This window comes from Ambystoma mexicanum, chromosome 5p (genome assembly GCF_040938575.1).
Source record: "Ambystoma mexicanum isolate Mex_15411 chromosome 5p, UKY_AmexF1_1, whole genome shotgun sequence".
NCBI classification, from domain to species: domain Eukaryota; kingdom Metazoa; phylum Chordata; class Amphibia; order Caudata; family Ambystomatidae; genus Ambystoma; species Ambystoma mexicanum.
Genome location: NC_090930.1, coordinates 1,303,265,010 through 1,303,288,618, shown reverse-complemented (window position 1 = coordinate 1,303,288,618; position 23,609 = coordinate 1,303,265,010). Strand labels below are relative to the sequence as shown.

General features: G+C 47.2%; 1 pseudogene; it reads right to left on the bottom strand.

Moving 5' to 3' along the window:
* The window catches only part of LOC138480647 (iroquois-class homeodomain protein irx-1-like), a 59,333-nt pseudogene that overhangs the window by 20,202 nt on the left and 15,522 nt on the right, over positions 1-23,609 (bottom strand).

Sequence of the window (23,609 nt, the reverse complement as noted above, 5' to 3'; positions counted from 1 at the left end):
ACAAGTGTATGAAGGCGCGTCGAGACAGGGAGGATCCGACAAGGGCAGAGAGACGTATGTCCCACTATGGCAGCCTTGCATCACATAACGCAGGGGAAGGGGAGTGAACCAAGAAACCCATGTACATGGCAGACCCTAAACGGATTCATCAGTCCATGCATCCACACATCATTCCCTCATCCCGCAATGAAAACGCATGAATATTCACTCACATGATATGTGAAACTTCCATCGCGTCTGTGCGTAATGCAGTCCGCAAAAACCACTGTGCCCCTGGCCGGATCTGTAGTGTTGTGAAGCAAGATGGATTTGGGAACGTCCTGCCTCATCGTCCACTACGCTATTGCGCATCCCAATCAATTCATATCATTCATTGCCTGCTCGTTATGGGCCATGTCCCAAGGACATTCTACAATAGAACGTTACATTTCCAGCCAGACCTGTGGGCGTATCCTCGCCGCTACTTCAAAACCAAAAATGCTGGCCTTCGAATTCCTCACTTGCAACATTACGTCGAAAAGGCTTCTGTGAACGCTTGCATTCACAATTACATCAATGTAGTGCGGCTGTGTGTCATGATGCTAACTGGCTGCAATCACAAATGGGACGCCACGCCCGTCGGTGAAGTACGTTACTGTGCTGCATGAGGGTCGGCCATCGATCGAGCCCTACATACCACTGACTCTTCACAGGTATGTAAGCGGCTGCAATCATAGCATGTGTAACAATGGGAGCATACCATGAAAATCAGTCAAAGTACATCACACTGCCATCGGGATTTGATACATGATTCCAATCCCAAGATGCCATGCGGCCAAATGCAGCCTTACGTGCGGGCCGTGCTCGACCAGAAGGGATTGCATCTGCCACAGATTCATTCAATCAGCACAGGTGGAGGCCATACAGGCCGACAGCACATATATTGCAGACCCAAACCCCTCCCACAACCACTCCCACTCCAAAATGCTACCGGCAGGACTAGCGATGTTGGGCCTGGGGTACCAGATAGCACTGCAAGTGCTACAACTACAAGAAGACGACGAACAACAACAGGTACAACAACCGGGCGCACAGGGGAGACGGAGGAGGAGGAGGAGGAGGAGGGCAAGGCAGGGTCAGCAAGGCCCACAAGCACTGCCACCACCACCACGCAGGCGGCCCGCAATCCCACGCCTCCGAGCCGATCCGTTCAACCTCACTGCTGAGCAGATCCACACCCTCTACCGTTTGGACCGGGACACCATAATCGCCATTGTGGACATGACACATGCTGACCTCGTGAGCATGATAGATAGCCCAACCGCCATCCCACCCCTACTGAAGGTGGTGTCTGCACTCCACTTCCTGGCCACAGGCACCTACCAGCACACAGTGGGACAGTTGCATGGCATTTCACAGCCACTGTTCTCACGGACACTCTTCCAAGTGCACGATGCCCTCCTGAAGCACGCCGACGACCACATCACACTACCACGCACGTACCAGGAGATTACCAACGCTAAAGTGGGATTCCATGCACTTGGCGGCATCCCGGGTTGCATTGGTGCCATCGACTGCACCCATGTTGAATTGGTTGTCCCACATGCCATGGAGGTCCAGTACCGCAACCGGAAACAATTTCATTCAATCAATGTGCAAATGGTGTGTGACTCCAACAAGATATTTACGCATTGTTGTGCCAGATTTCCAGGATCTACCCATGATTCTATGGTCCTGAGGAACACAAGAATACCACGCTACATGGAGCGACACGCAGGGCACAGATCCTGGCTACTCGGTGAGTCTCATTTCATGCATGACATCGTGGCCCATTTGATGCGTCAATGACCTTGCAGGGGGGGGGGGGGCTACTTAGCACTATCATTCCACTGACACCCTTTATTCGTCTCATACAGGTGATGCCGGGTATCCACTGAAGAGATGGCTCCTTACACCAATCCGGAACCCACAGAACGAGCATGAGGAGGACTACAACCATGCCCACTCACGTACCCGTGTGGTCATTGAACAGGCATTCGGCCTACTGAAGGCTCGTTTCCGCAGCCTCAGCAGGTCTGGCGGGGCACTCATATACAGCCATGAGAAGGTTTCTAAGATGGTCATGGCATGTGTCATGCTGCACAACATGTGCATACGTAGGAATGTGCCCATGCCCCCTGACGCTGTACTGCATGCACCTGAAGATGATGATGATGATGAGGGTGGGGATGTGGAGGCACCTCAAGGAGTCCATGAGGCACAGGATGCACGTGCAATCCGACAGAGCATCATAGATGCATGCTTCTAGCAACCACGCATGGTGCCTATTACACGGAAAGGGGACCTGTGGCACTGTGTGTGTGTAGTACAGGCACATTGTGGACTGTACGCCTATGAAGGCCTCGTACGCAAATATCAATGTCCACACATGTCATTGGATGATAATGAGGTGCTGTATTGTTAATGTGATTTGATTTATACACCCTATGGACCCGCCACCCAGTGAAGCCCAACACACCCCCTCCACCCTACTACCTCCCCCCCCAACACCAGTGTCCAAATATGCATGCTGTCCGTGGGTAGACGCTATTGCAAGCCCCCTCTACGGGTATCAGGGGCACCCCTGCCCGTGGAGCGCAGGTTCCTGCCAGATCTGCGTTGGGGGCTGCCCTGGACGGAACTTGCCACGGATGAGGTCTCTGCCTGCTCGCGTCCATGCATGTCTCTGAGGGTTTGTGAGAGCTCCGAGAGCACACGGCGCACAGCAGCAAGTTCAGCACAGACGTCTTTGGACGTCGCATGCAGTTCCCCCCTCAGGCTCTCGGTGCTTTTCTCCATTTGTGCTCTCAGGCTCTCGGTGCTTCTCTCCATTTCTCCCCTGAGGCTCTCACTACTTTTCTCTATTTGTGCCCTGAGTGTCTCGGTGGATGTTTCCATGGCTGCCCTGGAACCCCCGCATTCATTTGCATGGTCCTTGAGTAGCGTGGACGCTTCCTGCTGTTGCTCGATCAGCAGGTCGAGGGACTGTTGCCTCTGCTGGGCCATGGACATTTGCGGTGGTGTGACAGGGGGGCTGCTCAACACATGTTGCCTTGGCCCAGGACTTGTGGGGGTTGGCCAGTCGTCGTCTTCAGGGTGCCCCTGCGTGGTTTCGTCATGGTGTAGGGGATGGAACATGCAGGGGGATTGGGAAAGGTCATGGATGGTACCTACGTCGCCAGCACTGTTTTCCGTGTCGGAGCATGCTGGCATGACAGCTGTGTCACCTATGGTGCTGCTACCACCAGAGGCGGTGCCATCAGATACGTTCTTTGGGGGGACCTGTGGTGCTGGGGTTGTGGACTTGCTGGCTGCTGGGGTGCCTGTTGCAGTCCCCTCCAGTGTGCTGCCACTTGATTCCTGCTGCTGCCGTTTCTTGATCCTTGCACCTGAGGTGGAGGCTCTTGGGACGTTGGTCCTGGCCCTCTTTGCAGGCGTGCTGGTAGGGGTGTCCTGCAGCTCGTCGTTGGTATCGGACCCTGTGGTGGAGTAAAGAGGGGCGAGCGTTAGTTATGGGTCTGTCGGATTTGGAATGGCAACGTATCAAATGCATTGGGGTGGTACATGAGGCTGATTTGGGACTGGGCCTTGGAGGTGGTCTCATTTTCGTGTGGATTGAGGATGCATTCATTTGGCTGCCTGCAGTTAGGGGGTGCATGCTGCACATGTAGGGGTTGTTTATGGCTTCTTGATTGATTTGTTTGTTCATTCTGACTTTTAGAGGGCGCTGTCAGGGCTAAGTATGTATTGCACTATGGGGTCACATGGTACTGCACATGTTCGTGGTTTGTGGATTTCGCATTGTTTCTCTTGGCCAACCTACCTGATTCTCCGGATGTCGGCACTCCTTTCTCCATCCCTCCGACTCCCTCTATGCTCTCCATTCCTATGGTGGAGGCGCAGATTTCCTCCCAGGGGGTCAACTTGATGGGCGACTCTGAACCCCCCCCGGTAGCTGTGGCGATGTTCCTGTTCGCAGAAAGTATGCTGCGTACGCGGATCCGCAGGTCGTCCCACCGCTTGCGACATTGCTGTGGCGTGCGGGGTGTTGTCCCCACCGCACTTACGCGCTGTGCCACCAGGACCCATATGGCCTTCTTGTTGGCAAGGGCCGTCCTGGTCATTTGACTGGAGAAGACGACGGCGGAATTTTCCTGTAGGGTCTCGGTGAGCACGGTCAGTTCCTCTCGGGAGAAGTGTACCTGCCGCTTGCGGTCACACGCTTTCTTGGCTACCTTTCCCATATTTATTTTTTTAACTGGGGTTGCTAACGGGTTGGGATGTGTGTCAGGGTCGGATTTTTTATGGTTGTGTTGGGATTCGGATTTTATAGTTGTGCGGCGTGCTGTTTCCCGTTCCGGCCACATGCTTTTACTTCCGTTTCCGTATATTTACGGTGGCCGTAATTTGCGGTGCACGCTCGTTACGGTGACCGCTCATTACGGTGACCGCTAAGATGGGTGGCGGTATTGCACCTGGTGCAGCGTACGGCGGCGGTAAGGGCCGTTTTGGGGTCATTTCCGCCTTCGCAGCCTTTCGGATTCCGCCATGGCGTAATGCTCGTGCCCGATGGGTCGTGATTGGCCGCACTTTGCTCCTTCGTGCAATGGCGGAAACGCTATTTACGCTGTTGCGGTCCGGTCAGTCAATTTCCGCCAGGGTCGTAATGAGGGCCAAAGTCTTTGAGAAAGTTCAATCTTTGATAAATCAGGCGAAAGGAAGTGCCGGCTAAGAAGCACGTGGTCCCATCTTGCTGAGCTACTCAGCGGCAAACAAACGAAAAGGAAGACATAAGAATCGTTCATAAAAGCAACATGGGAAATGTTTGTTTAATTCCGTGCTGCTGTATTATGGCAATAACCACCAAGTCGGTGGGCTATTTCCCGCCTAAGATAATGGCCCGCCAGCGAGGCGGTTCCTGCCATTAGTATTCCCGGTTTGTAGCCCTGGCATACTAATGTCGTAGCAAAACCTTTTCAAGCGCATTTCTTTTGCCATTTGAAAAGGTCGTCACAGCAGTATGCGTTAGTTCTAGGAACACTAGAACGCGCATACTGCTTCATTACTACGGAGCAACAGGGCACCATTTTGGGTCAAGTTGCTCCATAGTAATGAATAGGAGGATTTTTTTTGTACCTGGCACGCAATGCATGTAAGTGCGTCCACAGGATTACACTGTGGTATGGCTCAGAAGCAAGCCAATCCACATGAAGTGTATCCCATGGATTTGCTGCGTTGGGTACTAATGGCGAGTAGAAAATCAGAACGGCTGACTTATGTTTACAACGAAACACCCCTGGACAAGTGAAATACTAGAACTTAAACCAGCAACTCCAGTTACTCTGGAAAATCGTTTTACAGGACTTTTTCAAAGGGAAAAGTACCCTGTTAGCCAAACTAGATGGTCTATATGCGTGGGCTAAATGGGTTGGTTTGCATTTACCCATAGAAAATACTCACTGACTACATCAAGTTGGAAAAGCGTGACTTGAGCAGGTTTGTTGGAATAAGGTTATCTGCAGAACAATTCACTTGTCTCGTACACGCTGAAATGGCGACTGTAGGTTGTGAGTTATTCCTTGGTATGTTTTTTCTTTCTGGATAAAAGAGTCATAGGATCACGTTAGACAATGAAGCATAACCCGGACACAATCACTTGGGAACACTTATGAGGGTGAGTGGGGCTTCGCAGGTGGCGCTCCTTATCTGACTATTCCCTATTCTAATGACTTAAAACTAGTTTGCTTTAGTAAGTTTCGGGGAATGAGGGTGCAGTGAAAACATGTGGCACTCTTGCCACTTTAAGCTAAAAACATTCTTTTTAAAAAAACAATTATTGTCCCACCAGAGGGAGAAAAATGTATGGGGTTAATTGGACTCATAGGGAGATGGGATGCTTATATAAGTGCACTTTTTTCAAAACATTTCATTACCAAACCGGCCGCTCCATCTTCTAATCAAGTACTTTAGTCTAATTTATGTTGTGCACAATGGCGTTTTATTTTTTCATGCTAGGTACTGGATGAAGTTTTCTTTCCTTCTCTAAACTAATGGAGAATACACTTCCTACTGCTGCCCCTGAACAAAGGCTCAAATCGCAACTATCAAGTGCATGTGTAGAGAGGGCCGGGTAGGCTGGCTGTGGCTGTGCATGGTGGTGCATTACCTGTGTTTTTTGGGCTGCTTCACTCTCTTGTGTTCTTGCTGTTCAGTGTGCCCAGAGTCACTGTTGACACAGAGGAGCACTGGTGCTACTGGCTCTCCAGATGATGGTAGATGTGGTGACCACCATGGTGGTATTTGACTCCCAACAAAGACCTCATCTTCTTAAGTGAACTTTGGGCCAGGAAAGCCCCATTTATCCAGTTGAAAACTTGCCAATCTGGCAGGTGTAGAGTCCATGGCTGGAGAGGCAGGTGGGGTGGTGGATTTGGGGGGAGGGCTGTGGCTGACCTGCGATGGTGGGGAGGAGGACTTGAGCCTGGGGTCGGGTGTGCAGTCTGGCTCTCCTTGCCCAGGGACAGCGGGTCCTTAGTTTTCAGCCCCTCTGACCCCAGAAAAGAGAGATAGTGGCCCTTGTCGAAGCACAGGAGCTCATGCTGTTGGAGGTGCTCCACTTTCTCCTCCTTATTGCTCTGTTCGCCATCATTGTCATCGATCTGATAGATCTGATCGATGTTGATGCTTTCCAGGTTAATCTCATTGTCAACCTTGTTCTTGTCCGGGTTACCCTTGTTGTCCCTGCCAAAGAGGTGGTCATACGCATTGCTGTGCGCCCCCCTCCTCCCACCACATGACCTTGTTCTCCTTCTTCCTTCTTGAGCATGACACATGAGTTGACAAACCAGGTGGAGACCTGGGTGAGGGTCATCTTGGTGATGATGGCCAGAATGATCTTCTCACAATTGGTGGGGTATGGGTTCTGGCAGTGGTAATTGAGCCAGGCCTTCATGGTGCTGGTGCTCTCGAAGGTGGTGTTTTTGGGCCGACTGGAACTGCCCTTATGGGTAGGAGCCATGGGCGGTGTGGGCAATGGATGTTGCACGGTGAACTCCGAGGCTGTCCTTCAGTAAGTACTCTAACCAACACAAAAAGTGGGGGAGAGTGAAATCAGGAAGGTACAAAGAAGCTCAGAAATACACTGACTTTCATTTAAGCAATAAGCCCCAAGCAGGGGAGGGGCATTAATGCATCAGGTAATGCCCCAGGGCCCAGAGTTACATGCCAGAGTGAAGTGAGGGCCTTAACACAGGCCCCAGGGCATTACCTGAAGTGGTAATGCTTCCCCTGCGAGGGGCTTATTGCTATTAGTACCTCAGCCTGGAAGACCAGGGTACTAAAAGCATTTTTTTCAGTTGCGAAACGCTCCACTGTTTTGCAACTTAAAAACGTAGTCCGTTCTCCCTTTCCATGGCAGCCATTGAAAATAGTAATAAAAAGTAAACAAACAAAATTGCTGCCATGGAACAGGAGAAGGGCCTGCACATAGTCCCTTATTCCGTCCATGGCAGAGTGTCACAGATCAGGAGGGAAGACACTGGAGACAGAAGTGTTCCCATTTCACCCCCTGCCCCCAGATCACCAGGGTGCACTTAACTGAGGCCTGGGGGGGGCAACGGCACCTTTCCCAGGCAATCCAGCTCCCGCATTGAGCGGTCACACAGCCATCACCATCAGGCTGCTTCGCGCCTCCGTGCGGGACAGAGGTGAAGCCGAGACTCCACCAACTCGTCTGTCGTGTTCTGCACTTTTCCTCACCACCGGGGGCCCGGGTCCTTACCCTCTGCAACCTGCTGTCCTCCGGCCCATACCTGCAACACCAACAATCACCAACAAGCAGCACCGGCCAGGGAGAGGTTCAAATAACACATGAGGGCATGCGCACATCCTCCAAAACCCCATGTCCTCATGGGAAATGTAGTCTTCTTGCTTTCCCAGCTCGCAGGTAGGCCTGCTGTGCTCCCAAACAGCCCTCCTCCCTCACAGTACCCTCTAGGGCCCTCCCCTGGAATTGGCTTATCCAGATGTGCCCGGTGTAATAGTCTAACAAAATGTCCTGCATGCACCATCGCCGAAGGTTCCCAAGAAGCATCCTCAGGACCACAACCCATTCATCATTTTTTAAATTTAAAAAAAAAAAATGTTTTATTTGTTTTTGGTCAAACTGACCTTTACAAAATAGAGGCGTTAGAAGAAAATGTTTTAAATTAAATATACAATTGCATTCAACTTGTACTCACAAAAAGACTTAGAAAAACAAACACATTTCCCATTTAACTTAGATAGGTAGAAGATGGTCTATACAGTCAGGCGAGAGGAGAGCGGCAAAAAATGAAAGCCATCCTAGAAAGTCTCTTGACTACTTTTTGTTGGTCACTATTCTCTGGTTCCTCTGCCAGGTTTTCTTCTTGATGGAGATCATGAGGTCCTTTCTGTCTATAATCACTTCTTAGCCAGCTCTCTGTGGTCTTACGAGAGCAGTGACAGTGTTCTATTTACTATAAGTATGGATGAACCCGGCCCTTAACAGAACTTGGCTTACCGCTAGTGTTAGGGTTGTGTCATGTCCTGAAATCAGCAGGTTCCAAAAGTTGTCTGCGAGCAGCCAGTCCTCTTTGTACACGAATTTGGAAAAATATTTTCTTCTTATGTCCCATGTAACTTTACAGTAACAAAGTAAATGGCTCAAGCTTTGATTGACTGGTTCTGCGCACATTTTGCAAGATTTGATTGCATTTTGTTTTTGCCCTCTGATTTTCAATATTTCTCCTGTATGGAAAATATTAAGTCGGGCCCTTAGGAAATTATTTCTCGATTCCTGTTCTGGATGTTTCATGAAGTACTTTGGTAACTGGCCCAGTTTTTGTCCACTACTAAAAAGCTGTTCCGTGGTTTAATTTGACGCATCTTCTCACCAGTTCTGATCCAATCCCTATTTTTGATGTCTTGTTTTGCTTTCATAGGGTTGGCAATCAGTGTTTCGAAGGAGGAGTCAGCTTCTTTCAGATTTCTTGAGGCCTTTTGTTCCAGGTGTTCTAGTATATTCGATTTGTGAGAACATAGTTGTTGGTTGATTTCTTCGTATGATGAATTTTTTTGTGGATCTACTATTGTCCTATACAATGAGAGGAGCCTCCATGCTGCTAGTGGCTCTAAGGACTTTAGGCCTAGTTTGAATCTGAGGGCTGGTATGGGTAGGCTTAGTGGCAGGCCCAGGGTCCTTTTCCAAATTTGGGCTTCTACTTTCTGCCAGTTTAGTTCCCACAGTACTGGTTTGGTCTCCAGACCGTACGAAATAATCAGACCTACTTTTGCAGTGTAGAATTTCACTAGGGTATGAAGGAGAATTTGCAGAGCTTGCGATAGATCTTCTTCAACTGTATAACTGTTCTCTCCATTTTCTGACCTATTTCTTGTTCCATTTTGCCAAGTGATGGAGAGGCATGTACTGCATAGCCCAAGTAAATTGTTTCTTCTACTCCAGGGATGATTTCGCCTTCAAGTGTCCAACCTGTGAAGTTTATGTGTTTTTTGGATGTTTAAACACTATAATCTTCGATTATTTAGGGTTAATTAGAAGGCCATTTACTTTGGCATATTTGCTTGATCCAATCAGTAGATGTTGAAGCCCAATAGCAGTCCTGTCGATAAGGACGATGTCATCAGCATAGGCGAGCCAATGTACCTTAGTTGTATTAAGTACTGGGCTAGCCAATGTCCAGGACTGCAAGAAAGGCCCTAGGTCTGCTAAATATAAGTTAAAGAAGAATGGTGCCCCCAAACACCCTTGTCTAACTCCTTTTGTTACCATAATTGGCTCGGAGAGATGACAGGCTTCATCGAGGCGAACCTTCAGTGAGGTGTCTTTGTGAAGGTCTATTAATATTGATAACAGGCCACTTGGTGCTCCCCAATTCCTCATTTTTGCCCATAGACGTTCTCTCTGAACCAGGTCAAAAGCTCTGGAGAAGTCAATCCAGGCTCCATAGATGGGTCCTTCTCCTGCCTCTTTTTCATGTTCAGTCAGTAAACTCAGTACTAGGCTATTTAGGGTGGTGAACATCCCTCTTCTAAAACCTGTTTGAAATTTTGAGATGATATTTGCTTTCTTGGCCCAATCTTCCAAATCTTTCAATATTATCCTCATAATTATTTTACTTTCGATGTCCAGTCGCCCCCCTTGTAGAATGGGATAATAATAGCTTGCTTCCAGGAGGCCGTAAAGGTTTGACTTGCCATTATTTCATTGTATAAGAGATACAATAGGTTTGCCCAGGTCTTAGGGTTATATTTTAGTACTTGGTATGTTAGGACATTTGGGCCAGCAGCTTTCGAGGACAAAGCTTTTATTATTAAGTCCTCTATAAACTGGGTGCTAAATGTAAGTTCCCATTTGTCATGTTCCAACACAGTCTCTTGGGCCTCTTGGTTTCTCTTAAAATTTTGAGTAAGATAGTCGTTCCAGCTTTTTTCTGGGACCAGATTACATTGAGGGGTGCTATGTTTTTTTGTTTTGTCCGAGCTATTAATGATGGACCAAAAGTTTCTACTGCTGTCCCTGCAAAGGGCCTCCAACATCTGTTAACTGTCTTGTTGATAGCGAATGTGTTTTCTTGAGAGGGTCCATTGTATGTAAGCCCTTTTCCGTTTTTGTAACTCTCCTTGTAGCATTGATTGGTCAGTAATGTGGTTTCTCAATTGTCTAATTTCTCTCCTATAGGCGTTTTTATGTTCCCATGTTTCCTCGTCGAATGTGTGCTGATGGTGAGTAGTTCCCTGCAGGCCTCCTGAGCCTGGTGGATGAATGGACCAAATACATTTAACAAAGTTTTCAGGATAGCAGTTTTCTTTTTGTTCTCTCATTGGAATTGTGGCGAGATTGTCGTTGAATTTCTTCCCCTCTCTTTTGTATTTTAACAGGGTCGCTTTGCCTTTTCCAATGATAGTTCATGGACATATTTTTCGCCTTGCTTGATGTTGAGGTCAGAGATGACTAATTTTAGGCGGGCATGATCACTCCCTTCTCCCCAGAAGGTTTCCATGTGCATATTTTTTGACAGTATGCTTTCTGAAGCAAACATATAATCCAGGGTAGAGGAGGAGTTGCCACGTGACCAAGTAGGTCCTGGCAAGCTTTCACCTGGGAAGGCCCCATTCAGCATACTGAGGCCCCAAGAGTTCAGGTAGTTAAGCCATTGTTCCCCTAGCACAGATTGTTTAGATTGTCTTGGCTTACACTTCTGATTATGATTTTGATGCACTGTGCAATGAGATCCCCTGTCAAGATCATCTGGGCCTCACCATATTCCAGGGCTGTCTTTTCCAATAATGATGATAATAAGGAATGAAAGCTTTGGAGGTCAATCTGTGCTGGGTTCCAGTAGATATTCACTATAATAAGCTGCAACCCTCCTAGTGAAGATAGTAAGTTGATTTTACATTCCAGTATGCCATTTTTGTTGCTGAATAATAGAATCACTTCTTTGCTTAGTGAGTGGCTAAGACCCAGCAGGAGCCCCCCTGATGGGCGGCCCTTTGCCTTCTGGGTTGCAGGAATCGTGAGGATTGAGTAGACTCTATTTGTATAGGATGCATTAGCCACGTCTCTTGGAGGAGAAAAATGTCTGTATTACCAAAAAGAGTGTTTCTCAATTTTTTGGTAGTAAACGTTGTTGGGCCACAAGAGTTCCAACTCACAACACTTAGCGTGTCCTGCCTAAAGATTCTGCGACCCCAAGCCTATTTTTTGTAGAACTTGCGTGAGAATCTCCAACAGGGCAGCTAATGTACTAGCCTGTTGCTCCCCTGTTCTCCCTGGAGAGTTTGAAGATGTAGTCGAGTTTGAAGATCTTGCATTTCCAGCAAACCTCTAAGTTGGGCTCTTGCTTTCTTCTTTGGCTCTTGTGGCTTCCTCTGGCACCGTGAGGAAAACCTGTAAATTGATTTTGTCCAGTTCTTTTTTTGTTGTTTTGTATTGCCTTCTTTGCTTTTGTTGATGTAAAGCCTACTTCTGCAAGCTTTGGATTGCTTCTATTCGGGAATTTCACATATTTAATGTCACCTGATCCAAACAGATAGAGGTTTGGAATTTTATTGATGTAGGCCAAAATTGCCCCTCTGCAGAGGGAGTTATGCTGCATGATCTTATTTGTTTCCTTGAGCCACAGTTTTGGCAACGCATACTCTTGGACTTCAGAGACCTCCTCCTGCATTGTACACTGCAGGGTCTCTGTTCCATGTTCTCTAGGCGAGCAATTCTTCGGCATATCAGTTAGGTCTTCTTCGATTGCCATCATCTTGCTCTGACCATTTTTGCTTCCATTCAATAAGGAGGGTACTTTGTGACCCAGTGAGGAGCGTTTCAAGAAAATTGGAGCCATTTTTCTAGTTTTTTGTTTTGGTTCGAATATGGCAATTTCTGATGTAGATTTAAGCCCCTTCATCATAAAAATTGTTGCCCCTCGGTGGGCCTTTTATCGGCAGGCATCTCTTCTTATGGCTATTGCCTCCCTTCTCCTCCCTTTTATTAAGAAGGCTTGATAGATTACTGATCTCTGATCCCAGATGCTGTAGATCTTCAATATGTATTGTTTGTGGGTCTGTTTGCTGGCCCACACTTGCACTAGTTATTTCAGACTGATCAGGAGTTTGTCTGCTTTGATTCGAGGACATAGATTTTTTCCTGATGTTTGTCTTGCCTGCCATTATTTTAGAGGACAATTTTCCGTTCAGATCTCTTTTTTTTCCCCCTTATTAGATGTGCAGGGGTCTTGATCTTTTTGAGCTAAGTCCTGTAGCTCGTCTTCTGGTGTCTTATGTCCTGTTGTGCTTATTACTATTTCTTTAGAGCTGCTTGCTCTTTCTTTTTCTTTATTTGTTTTTTTTTTCTTCTTAGAGCGAAGTAGTGCTTTTCTTATTGATTTCTCATTTTTTGCTTTTCTTCTGCCTTTTGAGTGATGTTTACCAGCTTCAATCCATTCCGGAGTACGCATCTTCTGTTTCCGTGTCAGTCTATCTGGATCTGTGTGCTGAGGCTCAGCTACTTCTTCTTCCACTTCTTCCACCACATGTGCCAGTCTCCTGAACTCCTCTAAAACTGATTCGGAAAGAGGAGTATCGTCGAAGAGATTATTTTGAGACTCTTCTTTTCTAGGGTCTTTGTCTTCTCCCGTGTTTGTATGTTTAAGAGATTTAAGAAGAGAAAGGGCTTCATGGAGCAAGATGTTATGGTTGGTCTCATCTGTTTTTTTCTCCTCCAGAGCTCTTTGGATAGCAGAGAGATCTAGTCCTTGTTTCGCTGTTTCTGTTCTCAAGTTTTTCAAGGAAGGAATAGTGACTGTAATAATTGTAGTGATTAATACTATTAGGGCTGCCTCTGTTTTGGCTGACTCTCTAGTCAATTCAGTTCCCGCCTGCATTTGAACCTCTGACTTCAATTGTTCAAAGACTGTTACTAGGGAATTGAGGACAAAATTCAACGCTGAGTGGGTTGCTGCTCCTGTTTGACTATTTTCTTCTTTGTCTGGTGTGTGTTGACCTGAAAATTCAGATGTTAAGATCTTGTTGCACACTTGTGTTTCCGTGGCTCCTATTTGCTTAGGATCTATCTCAAGAGACAGTTCTCCTCTTGTATGATGTTTGATGTTGTTTCCTCTGTTGCTTTCTTTTTGTATGTCATTTAGATGAAAGGGTTCGAGATTTCCTTGGGGAGAATGACCTACACTAGGTGGTGACATTGTGAACTCACTTTGAAGGTCATTCAGGCTTTTTGTTCTTTTCTTTATGCCAAAATGATCATCTATTTTTTTCTGTATTCTTTTTGTCATAGTGTTGTATTCTATCCCACGCTTCCAAGAGTGTATTATGTCGGAGGATAAATCGACTTGGTTTAGTCTTTGTGCATGTACCTGCGCTGTTGTAGATATTGCAGGAGTAGTCGCTCTGTTGGGTGAGCTGTGAAGTATAGTGTGTGGTTCTTGACTTCTTACCTCGTCAACATAAAGAGCCGTCCCACTCTGGGCATCTGTGGTCATCCTATAGGACCTTGCTGCGCAGCTTCATCTTGCTTTGAAAACAGAACCTCTTTAATAAGGTTTGATGATGTATTAAATACTTTTGCCTCAAGTCGCCTCGTGTTGCTTTTTCTCTTTTTTGAGGTGATTTCTCTGTTAACCTCCCTCAATACCTCAATTTAGATGACACAGTATTCAAGTATGTGTCGTTTGGGTGTTTTGATGAGATGTAAAAGTACCTTGAAGGCAGTGTGCCTTAGCTGCTGCTATATGCCGAAGCACTCTCTGTGAAAATAAGGTGTTTTTTTATTTTTAGTTACTGCAGGTTTTTTATTTTTGTTTTATGTTTCCTGTCAAACCGCCAGCTGTCTTACAGTTTTCTAAGGTGGGCTGTTATTTGTTTATGTTTATGTTTATGTTTATTGAGTTTATGTAGCGCTTTACTCCAAAACGCTTTACAGAATAACAACAGTACAAAAGAAGAAGCATATTTACAAACTTGAAACAAACCAGTGGTACAGTATATGGAACAATTAACTCAGGAGGAGGGAGGAGGAGGGGGAGTTCACAGGTGAGTTTAACAACCTTAGATGGTTACAGCTTCCTGTATGTGGTCATGGGGATGAGGAGGAAGGAGGGAGGGGAAGGGATGGGTAGAGGATAGGGGGGGAGCGGTAGGGAAGGAGAGTCAGGGGGGATTGGTGACGAAGGGCCTACATTCAGCATTTTATATAAGGTCATTGGGATGTAGGGGAAGGAGGGAGGGGAAGGGATGGGTAGAGGATAGGGGGTGAGCGGTAGGGAAGGAGAGTCAGTCGGGGGAGTGGTGAAGAAGGTAGGAGTGGAAAGATGGGTAGGAGGGGGAGGAGTGGATAGAGAGGGGTAAGGAGTTCCAGTGGAGGGGGGCCAAGAGTTGGAAGGAGCGGAAACATGAGGAGGCACAAGGGGCTGGGGGTACAGTGAGAAGGTATAGGTCAGCTGAGCGGAGAGAGCGGGAGGGAGAGTAGAATGAGAGGAGGGAGGAAAGATAGGGGGGTAGGTCGTGGAGAGATTTGTAGACAAGGCAGAGGAATTGAAATTTCAATTGTGAGAGTAATGGGAGCCAGTTGAGTTGGGAGAGTGAGGTAGAGATAGAGTCTCGAGGGCAGAGAAGACAAAGAGTGCGGATAGAGGAGTGGTAGATGGATTTTAGGGGAGTCAGTTGAGAAGTAGGGAGGGCAAAGAGAAGAGAGGAGCAGTAGAAAAGACGGGAGAAAATAAGGGAGGAGATTAGGGGTTTAGAAGCATGAAAGGTGAGGGAGGGGCGGATTGTGCGGACGTTGAAGAGGGGGTGCCGACAGGCACGAGAGGTTAGAGAGATGTGGGTGGAGAAGGAGAGAGAGGAGTCGATGTGAAGGCCAAGGGTGCAGGCATGGGTAGAGACAGGGCGATTGGATGGAGGGAAGTGGATGAAAGGAGGAGGGAGGGTGAGAGAGTGTTAAGAGGTAAGAAAAGCACTTCAGTCTTGTCAGAATTGAGGGAAAGAAAGTGGGATGACATCCAGTTTTTTTATGGCCGTGAGGCAGGAAGAGAGAGTGTGGTGGATGTCGGAGGTGAAGGGGGTGAAGGAAAGAAAGAGTTGGGTCTCGTCCGCGTAGAAGTGGTGGGAGATGCCGAAAGAAGAGATGATGGGAGCGAAAAGGGAGGTATAGAGAGAGAATAGGAAAGGTCCGAGTACAGATCCTTGGGGAACGCCATAGTACAGGGGGAAATTGGAGGAGGTGCTGCCACCCCAGGAGACAGTAAAGGAACGGTTGGAGAGGTAATAGGAGAGCCAGGAAGGGACAGAGCCTTTGAAGCCAAGGGAGAACAGAATGCTAAGAAGGAAGGGGTGTTCAACACTGTCAAAGGCTGCAGAGAGGTCAAGGAGGATGAGGATAGAGGATTGCTTGGTGTGTTGAGCAGTGAGGAGAGACTTGAGTACATATGTGAGAGCAGTTTCAGTGGAGTGTTTAGGGCGAAAGCCAGATTGAGTGGAGGGGAGGAGGGATTGATAGGAGACGAAATCAGAGAGTTGAGAGTATGCTAAGCGCTCGAGGAGCTTTGAGAGGAAGGGGAGAAGGGAGATTGGTCTGAAGTTGGAGGTAAGAAGAGGGTGAGCGGAAGGTTTCCTCAGGATAGGGATGATGGTGGCATGTTTGAATGCTGATGGAAAGGTAGCAGAGGAGAAACAGGTGTTAAAGAAAGTGGTAAGGTAGGGGATGAGGAAAGGGTAGACTTTGGGGATGATGGAGGTGGGGATAGGATTAGAAGGGGCAGCGGTGGGATGAGTTTTGGACAGGAGGCGGGAGACACATGCTGGGATGATAGGAGAGAAGGTGGACATGTTAGCATAGGTGGAGGGGGAAGGAGGAAAGGAGGAGGAGGGGGGAGGAGGGGAAGAGGAGGATGGGGAAGAAAGGGAGAAAGAAGGGGGTGAGAGGATGTTTTGGCAGAGAGAGAGAATTTTGGATGAGAGAAAGTTGGCAAAGTCAGAGGGAGAGAGGAGAGAGTTTGAGCAAGGGTCTGGAGTGGGAGGGGAAAGAAGGCGAGAGAGAGTTTGGAAGATACAGCGGTGGTGAGAAGTTTTTGAGTGGAGGAGGTTGGAGTAGTAGGAGCGCTTAGCAGATGTGAGGCAGGAGTCATAGAGAGAGTGATATGAAAAGTAAGTGGATTGGTTTGTCAGAGAGGAGGATTTGAGCCAGCATCGTTCAAGGCGACGGAGGAGGTGACGCATGGACAGAAGGTCAGAGGAGAGCCAAGGTTGGGAAGGTTTGCGAGAGGGTGAGAAGGGAGTGAGAGGATAGAGCAGGTCAAGACTGGAGGATAAGGAGGAGGAGAGTGAGGAGAGGGCGATGTCGGGTGAGAGGGATGAGAAGTCAGAGAGAGGGGGAACAGGAGTCAAGGAAGAGAGAAGGGTGAAGTTGCATAGATCACGATGAAAGAAGGAGGGAGCTGAGGGAGAGGGGCTGACAATGAGGAGGGGGGAGGAGTAAGGGAGAAGGAGAGTAAGGCGTGGTCGGAGAGATAGTTGGGGAGGGATGAGACGGGGGAGGAAGAGTGAGGTGAGAGAAATATGAGATCGAGAGTGGAGCCAGAGGAGTGGGTAGGGGAGTACAAAGGGGGGAGATGAGGTAAGAGTCAAGTAAAGAGATGAGAGGACGAGAATGAGATGAGGTGGAGAGAGGGAGGTTAAAGTTGCCGAGGACAGAGAGAGGAGTAGGAGAGGGAGACATGAGAGAGAGAATATGGTCTAGGTCTTCATAGAAGGAGGAGAGGGGGCCAGGAGGTCTGTAAATCATTAACGAGGCAAGGCAGTATTATTTGGAGGAAAGGCAGTATGCTAATTTATTCTCTTAGCAGTCGAGTGAAGCAAAGAACTTCAGAGGTTTCAGAGGGTTTAGGTTAAATACCCCCGCTGTGATGTAACATGATAGCGAGGTTGGAGATATATATGTAACGTGACAATTCGAACAAGGCAATGTTTCTTACACGAGGCCGTGTCTCCCGCGATGTTTGTCAGCACAGCACAGCTTTGAGTGAATCACTGATCGCAGCGCTGCACTCAGGGATTATATGTCTGTTAAGACTGTGAAAAAATTTGCCGCCCTTGTCACCGGAGCCCGGCTTCTCGCCGCAAGGGTGGCGCACACTGATTTTAAGGCTTCCTCCTTATTCACGTGGCAAATCACGTGTCATGTGCCACAGAGCCAAAAAAAAGAGTTGAGATAAAGGGACAGAGCCCAATTTCACGCTGTCCACACTATCCAAATGCGTTTTCGTGCAGAAGCTGCTAATGCTGCCAATATTCAAATCCTTTGTTGAAATGCACTGTGTCCCAGCTTCGCAGTCTCAAAACAGTCCAGAAACAGTCCATAAAAAATGTGCCGCCCTTGTCACCACAGCCCGGGTTTCTCTTCTTCCATCAAATTAAATACCAGAGTTTCTTGCCACCCCACTTGGAGTCCAATATGCACTGCACCTCAAATTCTTCCTGACCATCACGTATCATGCCCGGAGCCTTCCTTCCGTATCACCACACCAGGAACTGCGGGATTAACAAAAGAAATGTTAAACACAGGATGGATCCTCATATGCGAGGGCGCATGTAAATGCACCACAGTTTCTGCATCACATTTCACAATCCTATAGGGCCCAAAAATGTACGAGACCAAAATAACTTGATATACTGCGTGGACAAACACACTCGATCCCCCACCACATACTTGGGACTGACTTGTATTTTCTGGTCCAGCTGCTTTTTATAGGCCACCTTAGCACTGTCCAGATTTTGGCATGCCTTCTCGCATATATTGAGAAGCTCCTGAGTGTGTTCCATCATCGCTGGAATCTTATTAAACTCGGGAACCTCTTCTGGCAACATTTGACAATTTTGTCCATACAAGCAGAAATAGGGGGACATCCCCAGTGAATCGTGTTTGTCATTGTTATAAAACAATTCTTCCACCCACAAAGACCAGACCAAGGAGGATTTACTATCAGCCAGAAAACACATAAGAGATTGCTCCATTGTCTGATTAACTCAGTTTGACCATCCTTCTGTGTATGATAACTGGTGGATAGAGCACAGGAGAATTTGAGTAATTTACAGAAAGCACGCCAAAACCGTGATGTAAACTGAGGGCCCCGATTGGATACTACAGTTCTTGGTAACCCATGCAACCTCACTTCATGTTGCAAAAACAATTCCGCCAGTGTTTCTGCACTCAGAATACCATCACAAGGTACACAATGAGCTTGCTTAGTCTGGTAATCTACCACAACCAGAATTGTATCAAAATCTTCATCTCTGGGCTGTGTGATAACAAAGTCCATAGACCAACATTCCCATGGTTCCTTGGGCATGGGGAGTGGCTGTAACAACCCTGCCTTCCTCAAATGGTATGCTTTAGACCACACACAGGTCTCACACCCTGCCACATACTCCTGTACATTGGAGGCATAACCCTCCCACCAGAAGTACGACTGCACCATGTCCCGAGTATTCCTGACACCAGTAGGAACTGCCATGGTAGAATTATGGCACCAAAACAAGGCCTTTTTCCTCAACATCTCAGTGGGTAGAGATAACTTCCCTTCCTGAAGGGTAATCACCCCAAATGAGTCTGGCACTGCCCTTCTTCACCCATTCCGTCCACTTCTCTTTAGGGAAATTCTTGCATACCTCCCCAAGCACCTCCTGTGTCACTGCACCCACACTCTTCTCCATTGCAATGATAAATTGTTCCACTTGACACGGCCAACCCGTATTCGCCTGCCTGGACAGTGCATCTGCCTTTCTGTCTGTTACTCCTACCTGGACGATATGTGACCACAAAGTCAAATTCCTCAAAGAATTCTGACCACCGTAGCTGCTCGGTACTCAAGGTTCCTGCTGATCTTAAGTAGTGCACATTCTTGTGATCTGTGATAACCATTACAGGATGCTGAGCCCCCATTAAGTAGTAGTGCCACTCGAGGGCAGCCTCTCTAATAGCCAGGAGCTCTTTATGCATAATAGTGTAATTTTGCTCACTACTTGTCAGTTTGCGGGAGAAATAATCGACTGGATGCAAAATGCCCTCCCCATCAGCTTGTGACAAGATTTCTACTATGGCCAGCTTGGAGGCATCCATCTTCACCTGAAACTGTTTCTCTAGATCGGGATGACGTGAAACTGGTGCTTTAGTGAAAGCAGCCTTTAACCTCCTAAATGCTTCCTCTGCCTCCTGATCCAATTGGAACTTGTTAGCTTTTCTTAACAGTCGGGTAATGGGTGTAATGATGGCTGAAACATTGTTTATAAATCTGCAGTAGTAATTAGCAAACCCCAGAAATGACTGAATGTCCTTCACACACTGGGTGGATGGCCATTTGGTGACTGCCTGCACCTTCCTGCTGTCCATAACTATGCCAGATGGTGTTAAAAACTGGGGAGTAAACCCATGGGCTTTGATGACACTGAAAAAGCATTCTAGTCAGCTCAGTTGCTGAGCTGACTGGAATGCTTTTTTGGTTTATCTGGAATCCCAGGATTCCTGGGATTCCAGATAAATCCCAGCAATTCTACTCTGGTGGTATGAAATTCACATTTCTCCAGTTTTGCAAACAAATAATATTCCTGTAACCTCGTCCGAACCGCCTTAACATGTTGCACATGTTGCTCAATAGGCTCTGCATGAAGGGCTAAAAAGTTGCAGGAGCCTTACATAAACCAAAGGCATCACCAGATACTCAAACAAACCAGACTTTGTATGAAAAGCAATCTTCCACTTGTCACCCTCCTTCACCCTGATGAGGTGATATGCCCCTCTTAGATCCAGCTTTGTGTAAATCCTGGATATCGTCGCTTGATCTAGCAACACCGGGATCAATGGCAGTGGGAACCGGTTCTTGATGGTAACTTTATTTAAGGCCCTATAGTCTATGCAAGTCCTCAAGGTGCACAATGGGGATGATATGGGTGATTTAGCATGTCGAATGAACCGACATTCCAGCATTTCAAACAAATATTCCTGTAAAAGTTGAGTCTCCTTTAATGACAATGCATAGGCCCAACTACAAGGTAACCTAGCATTAGTCTCCAGCTCAATCACACAATCAAATGGTCAATGGGGCGGTAACTGTGACTCACCCCTTGTCAAATACTCCTGCAAACTCTTGCTATTCCACCAGCAAAGTGGTGACCACTCCTCCAATCATGGCCTGATGATCCACCCCTTCCACCAAGAAATGTGTGGGATCACCAATGCCAGTTAAATGAGATCCACACTGCTCAATTTCAAATGTCCTTCTTTCCAATCAATGCTCGGGTTATGTGTCACAAGCCATGGAATTCCCAAAATAACCCCAAATTGGGGAGCTGCAATCAAATCAAAGGTAATAATCTCCTCATGGCCATCCCCACACCACATTGCCATTTCCTGGATCTGGGTGGTAATAGGAAAAGATGTCAAACAAGACCCATCTACTGCCTGTAACAATTCACTCTCCTTCTGGACTCGAGTGGGAAGTCCTAACTTTGTTTGCCAATGCAACATCAATGAAATTTCTGGTAGCCCCAGAATCCAACATTGCCAACACCATCTCCCTAGCTATGTCAAAAATCAGGGTCACCAGAAGATAGATGTGAGGGGCATTGACCTACATTGTGTCAGCCACTGCCGACGGGATCTCTGCCACTGTAAGGCTCAGTGTAGTCATTCCTCCACTTACCGAGCCCTCTATTTTCCCGCCTCCACCTTTTTCTTCTCCCTGGTTCATGCTGGGGCATTAAGAGAGTTCTGAATCGAATGCCCTGACTTCCCACAATAAAGGAACCCATTATTAGTTCTCCTATTCTCCTCTTCAGCTGAAAATCGACCCCAAACACTCCCAATCTGCATGGGCTCGCCCTGCTCCCCTCCTGCATGTCCCACTAACTCCTTACTCCTGTCTAAATATATGAATGGAAACCAATCTGTCCTCCTCTTTTCCCCTTTACACTCACACAATCTGTGACCCAACAGCAGAGCTAAATCAATCAAGGTGCTACAAGACTCTGATTGCGGTTCCACATGAGCTGTCAGATCCTTCAACTCCTCTGTCTCAAACTTCGATAAAATAAAACTGCCTGATTTGGTTCTGGCCAAGCGGTCTCTACCACCAAGCAATTAAACTGTGTCACATAAATCACCATATCCTTAGTACCTCGTCTAAGGGCTAAAGGTTCCTTATTTTGATCCAAGGACACATTGCGGTGATTAAACAAGCATGCAAATTCCACAAAAAATCCCTCTCAATCACACAATAAGGGATCATCTTTCGGCACTGAGGGAATTGCCCAAGCTGCGGCATCCCCTGATAAGTAAGAAATAACAAATTCCATCTGGGCTTATGCAGACTCAAATGGCGTAGGTTTGCACAAGAAATGTTGTTTACATTGTGTCAAAAAGGTGGAAAATGTCATAGGATCCAGGACAAATCTCTCTGGTGCTGTCAGTGGAAACGCTCAGTGTTTTTGTACCACCACTGTTATTTCTCGACTAGATGAACCCGAAGTCGAAGCCGCCACCACGCCTCCCTGAAGCGGCATACCTTGAGCAATTAAACCGCTAACTTAGGTTGGTGAGGAGTCTCGACGATGAAGTGCTCAGCCTGGATGAATGGGTGGTAGTTCTTCAACTCCCACACCATTGCCAGGAGTGCCTTTTCACATTCATTGAATTTTTTCCCCACAGAGGACAAAGTGTTTCTCGCGTACAAGATGACTTTGTTGACCTTGTCATGCTTTTGGTACAATACCGCTGTTAGTCAAGTATCTGTGAACCCTGTCTCCAAGAAGAATTCTTTGTTCATTATAGGGTAAGCCAAACAAGGGACCTGGGAAAGGCTTCTCATCAGTTATTCAACTGCCTCAGATTGTTCTGGAACCCACTACCACTTGACTTCGGCCTTTAATAAATGGACCAAAGGTCCAGTGACCTCTGTGTAGTCTTCAATGAACTTTCAACTATAATTAGTGAGTCCAAGAAAGCTTCTTAGTTCTCACAGAGTAGTAGGGTCTGATAATTTCATTAAGGCTTCCAACTTATTTGCCTGGGGAATGAGACCCTCAGGGGTGATCTTGTGCCCTAAGAAGTTTAATCAGGCCTTACACCATTGTGCCTTCTGAAAGGACAGTTTTGCTCTGGCTTTCTGCAACTGGGTTAGAACATAGCAGATTTCTGCGATATGTTCCTCTACAGCTGTGATCCTGGTCAGAACATTGTCTCCATAGGCCAGGTTTCCCCCTTTGACCAAATTGGGCATGGCCTTATGCAGAAAGATGTTGAGCTTATTGTCAGAGTTTATGTTTCCAAAGTGGGTTCAGGTCCATGCATATTGCTGTCCCCCAAAGGTCAAAAGCCAGCTTGTGTTTATCGTCCTTACTCAGAGGTACTGTCCAGTAGCCAGTGGTCAAATCAATGGTGGTGTACACCTTTGACCCTTGGATCTGTGCCAGCCCTTGATCGACATAGGGAAGTGGCCATCTTGACATGTGGACCCATTTGTTCAACTCCCTCAGGTATGTGCATAGTCTCCATTTGCCATTTCATTTTAGGATCCCTAGTACCGGGTTTTTAAAAGTATTGTGGATTGGACAAATCATCCCAGAGGATTCTAAATTCTAAATAATCTCTGTGAGTGACTCCAAGGATGCAATAGATAACCATTGTTGTTTTACAAATACTGGAACCATCTCTGGGTCCTTTGAAATTGTGGTTGAATGAAGATGTGTGTCCACAGTCATATGAGGCCACTGAAAAGATATCTTGGAAGTCCAGGAATACCTGCTTCAGCTTTTGTCTTTGCTCCTTGGTCTCACAGGCATCAGCAGAATTGATCCGTTCTTTGACCATTTTAGAAACCTGGTAAGAACTCGGGCTTGGCAATTTCAGTGGTATTCTGCAGCTGGGTGGAGAAATCTCCATTTATGGTGTTAACCTGGACTGGAGGCTCCAGGGATTCAAGGTAGTGGTCCTCGACTCTGATACTGCCTCATCCCTCCTGATGTCAGAGGTCATCTCTTCCACCCTGTAA